This window comes from Musca domestica, unplaced genomic scaffold (assembly GCF_030504385.1).
Source record: "Musca domestica strain aabys unplaced genomic scaffold, Musca_domestica.polishedcontigs.V.1.1 16, whole genome shotgun sequence".
NCBI classification, from domain to species: domain Eukaryota; kingdom Metazoa; phylum Arthropoda; class Insecta; order Diptera; family Muscidae; genus Musca; species Musca domestica.
This window is the reverse complement of record NW_026712219.1, coordinates 12,893,902-12,905,355: the sequence shown is the minus strand read 5'-3', so window position 1 is coordinate 12,905,355 and position 11,454 is coordinate 12,893,902.

Genomic DNA, 11,454 nt, shown 5'->3' with positions numbered 1-11,454 from the left:
TATTGACTTTTCGGCGTTTTTTAGCTATTATTTGTGATCAGTTTTTTAGGAATGAATTATTACAAACTTTAAAATGGCCATAACTCCCTTAATATTGGAATAAATTTTTAGGAATAAATTATTACAAACTTTAAAATGGCCATAACTCCCTTAATATTGACTTTTCGGCGTTTTAAGCTATTATTTGTGATCAGTTTTGTTGGAATGAATTATTACAAACTTTAAAATGGCCATAACTCCCTTAATATTGACTTTTCGGCGTTTTTAGCTATTATTTGTGATCAGTTTTGTTGGAATGAATTATTACAAACTTTAAAATGGCCATAACTCCTTAAGTATTGACTTTTCGGCGTTTTTAGCTATTATTTGTGATCAGTTTTTTAGGAATAAATTATTACAAACTTTAAAATGGCCATAACTCCCTTAATATTGACTTTTCGGCGTTTTTAGCTATTATTTGTGATCAGTTTTTTAGGAATGAATTATTACAAACTTTAAAATGGCCATAACTCCCTTAATATTGACTTTTCGGCGTTTTTAGCTATTATTTGTGATCAGTTTTTTAGGAATGAATTATTACAAACTTTAAAATGGCCATAACTCCCTTAATATTGACTTTTCGGCGTTTTTAGCTATTATTTGTGATCAGTTTTGTTGGAATGAATTATTACAAACTTTAAAATGGCCATAACTCCCTTAATATTGACTTTTCGGCGTTTTTAGCTATATTTGTGATCAGTTTTGTTGGAATGAATTATTACAAACTTTAAAATGGCCATAACTCCCTTAATATTGACTTTTCGGCGTTTTTAGCTATTATTTGTGATCAGTTTTTTAGGAATGAATATTACAAACTTTAAAATGGCCATAACTCCCTTAATATTAACTTTTCAGCGTTTTTAGCTATTATTTGTGATCAGTTTGTTGGAATGAATTATTACAAACTTTAAAATGGCCATAACTCCCTTAATATTGACTTTTCGGCGTTTTTAGCTATTATTTGTGATCAGTTTTGTTGGAATGAATTATTACAAACTTTAAAATGGCCATAACTCCTTAAGTATTGACTTTTCGGCGTTTTTAGCTATTATTTGTGATCAGTTTTTTAGGAATAAATTATTACAAACTTTAAAATGGCCATAACTCCCTTAATATTGACTTTTCGGCGTTTTTAGCTATTATTTGTGATCAGTTTTTTAGGAATGAATTATTACAAACTTTAAAATGGCCATAACTCCCTTAATATTGACTTTTCGGCGTTTTTAGCTATTATTTGTGATCAGTTTTGTTGGAATGAATTATTACAAACTTTAAAATGGCCATAACTCCCTTAATATTGACTTTTCGGCGTTTTTAGCTATTATTTGTGATCAGTTTTGTTGGAATGAATTATTACAAACTTTAAAATGGCCATAACTCCCTTAATATTGACTTTTCGGCGTTTTTAGCTATTATTTGTGATCAGTTTTTTAGGAATGAATTATTACAAACTTTAAAATGGCCATAACTCCCTTAATATTGACTTTTCGGGCGTTTTTAGCTATTATTTGTGATCAGTTTTGTTGGAATGAATTATTACAAACTTTAAAATGGCCATAACTCCCTTAATATTGACTTTTCGGCGTTTTTAGCTATTATTTGTGATCAGTTTTTTAGGAATGAATTATTACAAACTTTAAAATGGCCATAACTCCCTTAAGTATTGACTTTTCGGCGTTTTTAGCTATTATTTGTGATCAGTTTTTTAGGAATGAATTATTACAAACTTTAAAATGGCCATAACTCCCTTAATATTGACTTTTCGGCGTTTTTAGCTATTATTTGTGATCAGTTTGTTGGAATGAATTATTACAAACTTTAAAATGGCCATAACTCCCTTAATATTGACTTTTCGGCGTTTTTAGCTATTATTTGTGATCAGTTTTTTAGGAATGAATTATTACAAACTTTAAAATGGCCATAACTCCCTTAATATGACTTTTCGGCGTTTTTAGCTATTATTTGTGATCAGTTTTGTTGGAATGAATTATTACAACTTTTAAATGGCCATAACTCCTTAATATTGACTTTTCGGCGTTTTTAGCTATTATTTGTGATCAGTTTTGTTGGAATGAATTATTACAACTTTAAAATGGCCATAACTCCCTTAAGTATTGACCTTTTCGGCGTTTTTTAGCTATTATTTGTGATCAGTTTTGTTGGAATGAATTATTACATACTTTAAAATGACCATAACTCCTTAATATTGACTTTTCGGCGTTTTTAGCTATTATTTGTGATCAGTTTTTAGGAATGAATTATTACAAACTTAAAATGGCCATAACTCCCTAATATTGGAATAAATTTTTAGGAATAAATTATTACAAACTTAAAATGGCCATAACTCCCTTAATATTGACTTTTCGGCGTTTTTAGCTATTATTTGTGATCAGTTTTGTTGGAATGAATTATTACAACTTTAAAATGGCATAACTCCCTTAATATTGACTTTTCGGCGTTTTTAGCTATTATTTGTGATCAGTTTTGTTGGAATGAATTATTACAAACTTTAAAATGGCCATAACTCCTTAAGTATTGACTTTTCGGCGTTTTTAGCTATTATTTGTGATCAGTTTTTTAGGAATAAATTATTACAAACTTTAAAATGGCCATAACTCCCTTAATATTGACTTTTCGGCGTTTTTTAGCTATTATTTGTGATCAGTTTTTTAGGAATGAATTATTACAAACTTTAAAATGGCCATAACTCCCTTAATATTGACTTTTCGGCGTTTTTAGCTATTATTTGTGATCAGTTTTTTAGGAATGAATTATTACAACTTAAAATGGCCATAACTCCCTTAATATTGACTTTTCGGCGTTTTTTAGCTATTATTTGTGATCAGTTTTGTTGGAATGAATTATTACAAACTTTAAAATGCCATAACTCCCTTAATATTGACTTTTCGGCGTTTTTAGCTATTATTTGTGATCAGTTTTGTTGGAATGGAATTATTACAAACTTTAAAATGGCCATAACTCCCTTAATATTGACTTTTCGGCGTTTTTAGCTATTATTTGTGATCAGTTTTTAGGAATGAATTATTACAAACTTTAAAATGGCCATAACTCCCTTAATATTGACTTTTCGGCGTTTTAGCTATTATTTGTGATCAGTTTTGTTGGAATGAATTATTACAAACTTTAAAATGGCCTACTAACTCCCTTAATATTGACTTTTCGGCGTTTTAGCTATTATTTGTGATCAGTTTTGTTGGAATGAATTATTACAAACTTTAAAATGGCCATAACTCCCTTAATATTGAATTTTCAGCGTTTTTAGCTATTATTGTGATCAGTTTTTTAGGAATGAATTATTACAAACTTTGAAATGGCCATAACTCCCTTAATATTGACTTTTCGGCGTTTTTAGCTATTATTTGTGATCAGTTTTTTAGGAATGAATTATTACAAACTTTAAAATGGCCATAACTCCCTAAATATTGTCTGTTTCGGCGTTTTAGCTATTATTTGTGATCAGTTTTTTAAGAATGAATATTACAAACTTTAAAATGGCCATAACTCCCTTAATATTGACTTTTCGGCGTTTTTAGATATTTTGTGATCAGTTTTTTAGGAATGAATTATTACAAACTTAAAATGGCCATAACTCCCTTAATATTGACTTTTCGGCGTTTTTAGCTATTATTTGTGATCAGTTTTTTAGGAATGAATTATTACAAACTTTAAAATGGCCATAACTCCTTAAATATTGTCTTTTCGGCGTTTTTAGCTATTATTTGTGATCAGTTTTTTAAGAATGAATTATTACAAACTTTAAAATGGCCATAACTCCCTTAATATTGACTTTTCGGCGTTTTTAGATATTATTTGTGATCAGTTTTTTAGGAATGAATTATTACAAACTTTAAAATGGCCATAACTCCCTAATATTGACTTTTCGGCGTTTTAGCTATTATTTGTGATCAGTTTTTTAGGAATGAATTATTACAAACCTTTAAAATGCCATAACTCCCTTAATATTGACTTTTCGGCGTTTTTAGCTATTATTTGTGATCAGTTTTTTAGGAATGAATTATGATACAACTTTGAAATGGCCATAACTCCTTAATATGACTTTTCGGCGTTTTTTAGCTATTATTTGTGATTAGTTTTTTAGTGAATGAATTATTACAAACTTTAAAATGGCCATAACTCCTTAAATATTGACTTTTCGGCGTTTTTAGCTATTATTTGTGATTAGTTTTTTAGGAATGAATTATTACAAACTTTAAAATGGCCATAACTCCCTTAATATTGACTTTTCGGCGTTTTTAGCTATTATTTGTGATCAGTTTTTTTAGGAATGAATTATTACAACTTTAAAATGGCCATAACTCCTTAAATATTGACTTTTCGGCGTTTTTAGCTATTATTTGTGATCAGTTTTTAGGAATGAATTATTACAAACTTTAAAATGGCCATAACTCCTAATATTGACTTTTCGGCGTTTTTAGCTATTACTTGTGATCAGTTTTTTAGGAATGAACTATTACAAACTTTAAAATGGCCATAACTCCTTAAATATTAACTTTTCGGCGTTTTTAGCTATTATTTGTGATCAGTTTTTTAGGCATGAAATGTTACAAACTGTAAAATGGCCATAACTCCCTTAATATTGACTTTTCGGCGTTTTTAGCTATTATTTGTGATCAGTTTTTTAGGAATGAATTATTACAAACTTTAAAATGGCCATAACTCTCTTAATATTGACTTTTCGGCGTTTTAAGCTATTATTTGTGATCAGTTTTTTAGGCATGAAATGTTACAAACTGTAAAATGGCCATAACTCCCTTAAGTATTGTCTTTTCGGCGTTTTTAGCTATTATTTGTGATCAGTTTTTTAGGAATGAATATTACAAACTTTAAAATGGCCATAACTCCTTAAATATTGTCTTTTCGGCGTTTTTAGCTATTATTTGTGATCAGTTTTTTAAGAATGAATTATTACAAACTTTAAAATGGCCATAACTCCCTTAATATTGACTTTTCGGCGTTTTTAGATATTTTTGTGATCAGTTTTTTAGGAATGAATTATTACAAACTTTAAAATGGCCATAACTCCCTTAATATTGATTTTTCAGCGTTTTTAGCTATTATTTGTGATCAGTTTTTAGGAATGAATTATTACAAACTTTGAAATGGCCATAACTCCCTTAATATTTTAGCTATTATTTGCGATCAGTTTTTTAGGAATGAATTATTACAAACTTTAAAACGGCCATAACTCCCTTAATATTGACTTTTCGGCGTTTTAAGCTATTATTTGTGATCAGTTTTTTAGGCATGAAATGTTACAAACTGTAAAATGGCCATAACTCCTTATATATTGTATTTTCGGCGTTTTTAGCTATTATTTGTGATCAGTTTTTTAAGAATGAATTATTACAAACTTTAAAATGGCCATAACTCCCTTAATATTGACTTTTCGGCGTTTTTAGCTATTATTTGTGATCAGTTTTTTAGGAATGAATTATTACAAACTTTAAAATGGCCATAACTCCCTTAATATTGACTTTTCGGCGTTTTTAGCTATTATTTGTGATCAGTTTTTTAGGAATGAATTATTACAAACTTTAAAATGGCCATAACTCCCTTAATATTGACTTTTCGGCGTTTTTAGCTATTATTTGTGATCAGTTTTTTAGGAATGAATTATGATACACTTTGAAATGGCCATAACTCCCTTAATATTGACTTTTCGGCGTTTTTAGCTATTATTTGTGATTAGTTTTTTAGGAATGAATTATTACAAACTTTAAAATGGCCATAACTCCCTTAATATTGACTTTTCGGCGTTTTTAGCTATTATTTGTGATCAGTTTTTTAGGAATGAATTATGATACACTTGAATGGCCATAACTCCCTTAATATTGACTTTTCGGCGTTTTTAGCTATTATTTGTGATTAGTTTTTTAGGAATGAATTATTACAAACCTTAAAATGGCCATAACCTCCTTAATATTGACTTTTCGGCGTTTTTAGCTATTATTTGTGATCAGTTTTTTAGGAATGAATTATTACAAACTTTAAAAATGGCCATAACTCCCTTAATATTGACTTTTCGGCGTTTTTAGCTATTATTTGTGATCAGTTTTTAGGAATGAATTATGATACACTTTGACTTTTCGGCGTTTTTAGCTATTATTTGTGATCAGTTTTTTAGGAATGAATTATTACAAACTTTAAAATGGCCATAACTCCCTTAATATTGACTTTTCGGCGTTTTTAGATATTATTTGTGATCAGTTTTTTAGGAATAAATTATTACAAACTTTAAAATGGCCATAACTCCCTTAATATTGACTTTTCGGCGTTTTTAGATATTATTTGTGATCAGTTTTTTAGGAATAAATTATTACAAACTTTAAAATGGCCATAACTCCCTTAATATTGACTTTTCGGCGTTTTTTAGCTATTATTTGTGATCAGTTTTTTAGGAATGAATTATTACAAACTTTAAAATGGCCATAACTCCCCTTAATATTGACTTTTCGGCGTTTTTAGATATTATTTGTGATCAGTTTTTTAGGAATAATTATTACAACTTTAAAATGGCCATAACTCCCTTAATATTGACTTTTCGGCGTTTTTAGCTATTATTTGTGATCAGTTTTTTAGGAATGAATTATTACAAACTTTAAAATGGCCATAACTCCCTTAATATTGACTTTTCGGCGTTTTTAGCTATTATTTGTGATCAGTTTTTTAGGAATGAATTATTACAAACTTTAAATGGCCATAACTCCCTTAATATTGACTTTTCGGCGTTTTTAGATATTATTTGTGATCAGTTTTTTAGGAATAAATTATTACAAACTTTAAAATGGCCATAACTCCCTTAATATTGACTTTTCGGCGTTTTTAGATATTATTGTGATCAGTTTTTTAGGAATAATTATTACAAACTTTAAAATGGCCATAACTCCCTTAATATTGACTTTTCGGCGTTTTTAGCTATTATTTGTGATCAGTTTTTTAGGAATGAATTATTACAAACTTTAAAATGGCCATAACTCCTTAATATTGACTTTTCGGCGTTTTTAGCTATTATTTGTGATCAGTTTTTTAGGAATGAATTATTACAAACTTTAAAATGGCCATAACTCCCTTAATATTGACTTTTCGGCGTTTTTAGATATTATTTGTGATCAGTTTTTTAGGAATGAAATTATTACAAACTTTAAAATGGCCATAACTCCCTTAATATTGACTTTTCGGCGTTTTTAGCTATTATTTGTGATCAGTTTTTTAGGAATGAATTATTACAACTTTAAAATGGCCATAACTCCCTTAATATTGACTTTTCGGCGTTTTTAGCTATTATTTGTGATCAGTTTTTTAGGAATGAATTATTACAAACTTTAAAATGGCCATAACTCCCTTAATATTGACTTTTCGGCGTTTTTAGCTATTATTTGTGATCAGTTTTTTAGGAATGAATTATTACAAACTTTAAATGGCCATAACTCCCTTAATATTGACTTTTCGGCGTTTTTAGCTATTATTTGTGATCAGTTTTTTAGGAATGAATTATTACAAACTTTAAAATGGCCATAACTCCCTTAATATTGACTTTTCGGCGTTTTTAGCTATTATTTGTGATCAGTTTTTTAGGAATGAATTATTACAAACTTTAAATGGCCATAACTCCTTAATATTGACTTTTCGGCGTTTTTAGCTATTATTTGTGATCAGTTTTTTAGGAATGAATTATTACAACTTTGAAAATGGCCATAACTCCCTTAATATTGACTTTTCGGCGTTTTTAGCTATTATTTGTGATCAGTTTTTTAGGAATGAATTATTACAAACTTTAAAATGGCCATAACTCCCTTAATATTGACTTTTCGGCGTTTTTAGCTATTATTTGTGATCAGTTTTTTAGGAATGAATTATTACAAACTTTAAAATGGCCATAACTCCCTTAATATTGACTTTTCGGCGTTTTTAGCTATTATTTGTGATCAGTTTTTTAGGAATGAATTATTACAAACTTTAAAATGGCCATAACTCCTTAATATTGACTTTTCGGCGTTTTAGCTATTATTTGTGATCAGTTTTTTAGGAATGAATTATTACAAACTTTAAAATGGCCATAACTCCCTTAATATTGACTTTTCGGCGTTTTTAGCTATATTTGTGATCAGTTTTTTAGGAATGAATTATTACAAACTTTAAATGGCCATAACTCCCTTAATATTGACTTTTCGGCGTTTTTAGCTATTATTTGTGATCAGTTTTTTAGGAATGAATTATTACAAACTTTAAAATGGCCATAACTCCTTAATATTGACTTTTCGGCGTTTTTAGCTATTATTGTGATCAGTTTTTTTAGGAATGAATTATACAAACTTTAAAATGGCCATAACTCCCTTAATATTGACTTTTCGGCGTTTTAGCTATTATTTGTGATCAGTTTTTTAGGAATGAATTATTACAACTTTAAATGGCCATAACTCCCTTAATATTGACTTTTCTGCGTTTTTTAGCTATTATTTGTGATCAGTTTTTTAGGAATGAATTATTACAAACTTTAAAATGGCCATAACTCCTTAACTATGACTTTCGGCGTATTTTAGCTATTATTTGTGATCAGTTTTTTAGGAATGAATTATTACAAACCTTAAAATGGCCATAACTCCCTTAATATTGACTTTTCGGCGTTTTTAGCTATTATTTGTGATCAGTTTTTTAGGAATGAATTATTACAAACTTTAAAATGGCCATAACTCCCTTAATATTGACTTTTCGGCGTTTTTAGCTATTATTTGTGATCAGTTTTTTAGGAATGAATTATTACAAACTTTAAAATGGCCATAACTCCCTTAATATTGACTTTTCGGCGTTTTTAGCTATTATTTGTGATCAGTTTTTTAGGAATGAATTATTACAAACTTTAAAATGGCCTTAACTCCCTTAATATTGACTTTTCGGCGTTTTTAGCTATTATTTGTGATCAGTTTTTTAGGAATGAATTATTACAAACTTTAAAATGGCCTAACTCCCTTAATATTGACTTTTCGGCGTTTTTAGCTATTATTTGTGATCAGTTTTTTAGGAATGAATTATTACAAACTTTATAAATGGCCATAACTCCCTTAATATTGACTTTTCGGCGTTTTTAGCTATTATTTGTGATCAGTTTTTTTAGGAATGAATTATTACAAACTTTAAAATGGCCATAACTCCCTTAATATTGACTTTTCGGCGTTTTTAGCTATTATTTGTGATCAGTTTTTTAGGAATGAATTATTACAAACTTTAAAATGGCCATAACTCCCTTAATATTGACTTTTCGGCGTTTTTAGCTATTATTTGTGATCAGTTTTTTAGGAATGAATTATTACAAACTTTAAAATGGCCATAACTCCCTTAATATTGACTTTTCGGCGTTTTTAGCTATTATTTGTGATCAGTTTTTTAGGAATGAATTATTACAACTTTAAAATGGCCATAACTCCCTTAATATTGACTTTTCGGCGTTTTTAGCTATTATTTGTGATCAGTTTTTTAGGAATGAATTATTACAAACTTTATAATGGCCATAACTCCCTTAATATTGACTTTTCGGCGTTTTTAGCTATTATTTGTGATCAGTTTTTTAGGAATGAATTATTACAAACTTTAAAATGGCCATAACTCCTTAAATATTGACTTTTCGGCGTATTTAGCTATTATTTGTGATCAGTTTTTTAGGAATGAATTATTACAAACCTTAAAATGGCCATAACTCCCTTAATATTGACTTTTCGGCGTTTTTAGCTATTATTTGTGATCAGTTTTTTAGGAATGAATTATTACAAACTTTAAAATGGCCATAACTCCTTAAATATTGACTTTTCGGCGTTTTTAGCTATTATTTGTGATCAGTTTTTTAGGAATGAATTATTACAAACTTTAAAATGGCCTTAACTCCCTTAATATTGACTTTTCGGCGTTTTTAGCTATTATTTGTGATCAGTTTTTTAGGAATGAATTATTACAAACTTTAAAATGGCCATAACTCCCTTAATATTGACTTTTCGGCGTTTTTAGCTATTATTTGTGATCAGTTTTTTAGGAATGAATTATTACAAACTTTAAAATGGCCTTAACTCCCTTAATATTGACTTTTCGGCGTTTTTAGCTATTATTTGTGATCAGTTTTTTAGGAATGAATTATTACAAACTTTAAAATGGCCATAACTCCTTAAATATTGACTTTTCGGCGTTTTTAGCTATTATTTGTGATCAGTTTTTTAGGAATGAATTATTACAAACTTTAAAATGGCCTTAACTCCCTTAATATTGACTTTTCGGCGTTTTTAGCTATTATTTGTGATCAGTTTTTTAGGAATGAATTATTACAAACTTTAAAATGGCCATAACTCCTTAAATATTGACTTTTCGGCGTTTTTAGCTATTATTTGTGATCAGTTTTTTAGGAATGAATTATTACAAACTTTAAAATGGCCTTAACTCCCTTAATATTGACTTTTCGGCGTTTTTAGCTATTATTTGTGATCAGTTTTTTAGGAATGAATTATTACAAACTTTATAATGGCCATAACTCCCTTAATATTGACTTTTCGGCGTTTTTAGATATTTTTGTGATTAGTTTTTTAGGAATGAATTATTACAAACTTTAAATGGCCATAACTCCCTTAATATTGACTTTTCGGCGTTTTTAGCTATTATTTGTGATCAGTTTTTTAGGAATGAATTATTACAAACTTTAAAATGGCCTTAACTCCCTTAATATTGACTTTTCGGCGTTTTTAGCTATTATTTGTGATCAGTTTTTTAGGAATGAATTATTACAAACTTTAAAATGGCCATAACTCCTTAAATATTGACTTTTCGGCGTTTTTAGCTATTATTTGTGATCAGTTTTTTAGGAATGAATTATTACAAACTTTAAAATGGCCTTAACTCCCTTAATATTGACTTTTCGGCGTTTTTAGCTATTATTTGTGATCAGTTTTTTAGGAATGAATTATTACAAACTTTAAAATGGCCATAACTCCTTAAATATTGACTTTTCGGCGTTTTTAGCTATTATTTGTGATCAGTTTTTTAGGAATGAATTATTACAAACTTTAAAATGGCCTTAACTCCCTTAATATTGACTTTTCGGCGTTTTTAGCTATTATTTGTGATCAGTTTTTTAGGAATGAATTATTACAAACTTTATAATGGCCATAACTCCCTTAATATTGACTTTTCGGCGTTTTTAGATATTTTTGTGATTAGTTTTTTAGGAATGAATTATTACAAACTTTAAAATGGCCATAACTCCCTTAATATTGACTTTTCGGCGTTTTTAGCTATTATTTGTGATCAGTTTTTTAGGAATGAATTATTACAAACTTTAAATGGCCATAACTCCCTTAATATTGACTTTTCGGCGTTTTTAGCTATTATTTGTGATCA